The sequence below is a fragment of the Chiloscyllium plagiosum genome, chromosome 24 (assembly GCF_004010195.1).
Source record: "Chiloscyllium plagiosum isolate BGI_BamShark_2017 chromosome 24, ASM401019v2, whole genome shotgun sequence".
In the NCBI taxonomy this organism is placed as follows: Eukaryota; Metazoa; Chordata; class Chondrichthyes; order Orectolobiformes; family Hemiscylliidae; genus Chiloscyllium; species Chiloscyllium plagiosum.
Window position 1 is genome coordinate 5,834,323 of NC_057733.1, and position 4,049 is coordinate 5,838,371.

At 44.7% G+C, this 4,049-nt stretch overlaps 1 long non-coding RNA gene across 1 annotated transcript in view; it reads right to left on the minus strand.

The window, feature by feature from the left end:
- Positions 1-1,126: 1,126 nt before the first annotated feature.
- The window catches only part of LOC122561912, a 14,623-nt gene continuing 11,700 nt past the window's right edge, over positions 1,127-4,049 (minus strand). The window contains exon 3 of the long non-coding RNA XR_006315146.1: positions 1,127-1,166. This is a non-coding gene — a long non-coding RNA (uncharacterized LOC122561912). The remainder of the gene's footprint in view (positions 1,167-4,049) is intronic.

Below are 4,049 nucleotides of genomic sequence, written 5' to 3' on the forward strand. Positions count from 1 at the left end.
GGCGTTTTCCAGTGCTAACCTAAACCTAATGATGCAAGGACCACTCTACCCTATTGACACTTAATTGACTTGACCCAAGAATGTTTCCTTCTTCATTGTTGTGTGAATATAGAAAGATAAACAAACTCAGAGAATGCAGGAGAAACTCAACAGGTCTGGCAGCATCTGTGCAGAGAGGAACAGAGTTAATGTTTCGAGCCCAGTATGACTCTAGATAAAGCTAGTCTAGTTTGTATTGAATATGTAAGAACACAGATTGAAAGATTAGAAAGGAAGTGAAACATTTGTGTAGGCAAGAATACAGTGGCTCATTGGCTGGCGCTGCTGCCTCACAGCACCAGGGATCCAGGTTCATTTCTGTTTTCATTCATGGGATGAGGGCGTTGCTGGCTAGGCCAGCATTTCTTGCCCATCTCTAATTGGTCAGACGGCAGTTAAAAGTCAACCACATTGCTGCAGGTCTGGAGTCACGTGTAGGCCAGACCAGGTAAGGATGGCAGTTTCCCTCCCTAAAGGTCATTAGTGACCCAGATGGGTTTTTCCAACAATCAACAATGGCTTCATGGTCATCATTAGAGTCACATCCCAGATTTTACTGAGTTCAAATTACACCATCTGCGGTGGAGGGATTTAAACCCAGGTCCCCAGTACATTACTTGGGTCGTTGGATTAACAGTCTAGCGATGATTCCACTAGACAATTGCCGTCCCAGGGTGACTGCCCCTGTGGAGTCTGCATGTTCTTCCTGTGTCTGCATGAGTTTCTTCTGGGTGCTCTGGTTTCCTCCCAGGATGTGCAGGCTAGGTGGATTAGCCTTGGGGAATGAGGGCCAATGGGAATAGGATGAGGGGGCCAGGTCTGGGTGGGATGTCCTTCTGAGACCTGGTGCAGACCCAATGACCCTAACAGCCTCTTTCTCCACTGTAGGGACTCTAAGATTCCATGACATATTTTAGACACACAATTTTTGCATCAGTAATGTTTTTTTATTGGATTGCCCATGCTAAATTGTCATAGTGTCCAGGGGGTGTGCAGGCCTGGCGGATTAGCCATGAGAATTGCAGAGTTATAGGGTGGGTCTGGGTGGAATGTTCTTCGGAGGGTCGGTGTGGATTCAATGGGCCAAATGGCCTGCTTTCACACTGGAGGGATTCTCTGATAATAATCTGTGAAGAGAGAAACATTTTGAACCCAGTGTGATTCCAGATAAAGCTAATTGCAGTTTGTGTTTAATATTTAAGAGCATGGATTGAAAGAATATAAAGGCAGCAGAACATTGTACAAGACACAGTATAAGATATTGTGTACCAGGTGGGCATCTTATTTTAGGAAGGGGATTGAAACCATAATGCTCAGCAAGGAAGGGTCTACCAGGCTGATGGGAAACTACAGCAATAAGGAGAGACAGAAGGATTTCACACACACATAGAATAACTCAAAATCACATCAACCAATTAAACCCTGGAGCAGTGTGGGCTGGAGCCCCAGTGTGGGATGGGGGGTGTTTCTGTTCCCATATTTTGCTGTCTCCCGAAATGTCCGATTCCGCTTGCAATGCCGACAGCCTTTCAGCAATGAGAATAATCATGCACCTTCCACTGTAACCCTCAATGCAGAAGAAATTCACAACGCTCACACGAAAAGCAATCGAGAAGAAGAATAGAAACAAAGAGTGCACAGGAAATGTTAAATTATATTAATCCCCGACGTTCTGCTGGAGTGGAGGAAACTCACATGGTTACTCATGGTGTTCAAACCAAATCAAATGCACTCTGAGACTTATACCGTTATAATAGAGCAATGGAAATAAGTGAATATCTCTTATACACAATACAAAAAATGGCTTATTTTGGGAATGTCTGTTCACCTAAAGGTAAAATGGAGGAATAAAGGTGGTCTTATGGTATGTTATGAATTCTGCCCAATGACAGGCTTGGCTTATAAGTTTTCTTAGTATATCCTTGTGTATGTACATATGTGTGTATATATATATATATATATATATATATGTTATGCATAGATATACTGAACCTCAGGGAAACGTCAGCCTGCAAGAATCTGCATGATAGAAGTGTAGAGACAGAGAAAGGCACTGATATTCACTTCACAGAATTATAGGATACATCATTTGATGTGATAGGTTGTGTGAAATATTATTTATGGCGCATTAATCAATGTATAGATTGTTTCACATGCGTTTCTGTCTGGGAAATCAAGGGTGGGTGATAGGTATCATTATTAGTCATGTGAACTCAACACACATACTTACTCCCTGAATGCACATATGGTTTATCTTCCTTTTTTTGCAAATTTGTTGGTGAAATGGTCGAGTCTGGGGGATGTTTAATGATCTTTGTGTTTTACCTCCTTGTCTGTGAGGAGGCAGAAGAGGGAAAGCAGCAGTGGGAGAGACAGCGGGAGTGAGAGAACGAACGAAGGACAAGAGAACACCATGAAAAGACAGAAAATGAGTGAGATACGGCATGAGTGGCAGGCAGCAAGACTGAGGGAAGTCGACTCAATAGTAAAGGGTACAGACGGGCATTCCTGTGGCTGTGGGTATGACTTCAGGATGATGTGTAGCTTTCCTGAGGCCAGGGTCAAACTTGTCACTGAATGGCTGCGGGGTATTCTGAAAGGAGAGAGTAAACATTCAGAAGTCATTGTTCATCCTGATACCGATTCTGTAGTAAGAAAGACAGACGAGATTCTGCTTTGGAAATTTAGAGAGCTGGGTAGCCGTTTGAAAAGCAGGAACTAGATGGTTGTAATCTCTGGAATATTCCCAGGGACACATGCTAGTAAGTGTAGGAATAGATGGATAGAACAGATGAGTATAGTGGGCGGCACGGTGGCACAGTGGTTAGCACTGCTGCCTCACAGCGCCTGAGACCCAGGTTCAATTCCCGCCTCAGGCGACTGTCTGTGTGGAGTTTGCACATTCTCCCCGTGTCTGCGTGGGTTTCCTCCGGGTGCTCCGGTTTCCTCCCACAGTCCAAAGATGTACAGGTCAGGTGAATTAGCCATGCTAAATTACCCGTAGTGTTAGGTAAGGGGTAAATGTAGGGGTATGGGTGGGTTACGCTTAGGCGGGTCGGTGTGGACTTGTCGGGCCGAAGGGCTTGTTTCCACACTGTAATGTAATCTAATCTAAAAAAAAAGTATGTGGCTGAAGGGTTGGAGCATGAGGGAGGGCTTTAGATTCCTGGCTGGCTTGGTATGTTTGGTTTTGAGGAGGGTGTAACTTCTACAAGTCCAACAGGTTGTACCTGAACAGCAACTGAACTGACATCCTTGTGGGGAGGTCTGCTTCTGCAGTTGGTGAGGTTTCAACTAATTTAATAGCGGAATGTGATTCGGAGTGGGGGTATTATAGTGGGTAATGCACAGACAACTGTAGAGGAAAATACAATCCGTCTGGCAGGCAGAGTGAATATAGTCAACTTAAGTTACAAAGGGGGAGCGCAGGAAGTTGATTGGCATTGATGTGGATAAGAGGAACCTTGTGAGTAAGGTCGATGAGTTGAGGCTTCTGAATAACACATGGGAATGTGGTATTATCGGAGAGACCTTGGAGAGATGGTTGAGAGAGGGGAAGGATCGGCAGCCCCATATTCTGTGCCATAGAATCTTTAGACAAGATGAGACGGGTGTAAAAGAGGAGGAGGTGTTGCAATATCAATCAAGGAGTTAATTACTACAATAAGGAGAAATGATATCTGAGAAGGCCTCTCTGTTCAAGCCTTCGGGGTAGAACTTAAAACAGAAACAGTGAAATCACATTGCTGAGAGTGTATTTTAGACCCCAAAATCATTCAAGGAAAGATAGATGGACAGAAATGTAGGTAATGTTCAGAGACGTGTAAAAATAACAGGGTAATAATGAAAGGGGATTTTATTCAGGCCCGCAACCCTTTCCCCACACAGGGTCTACAGCCCACATTGCTCCAGCCCACACCCTCTTCCCCACACTAGGGCTCCAGCCCACACTGCTCCAGGGTTATACCCCATTCCCCACACAGGGTCTACAGCCCACACTGCTCCAGGCC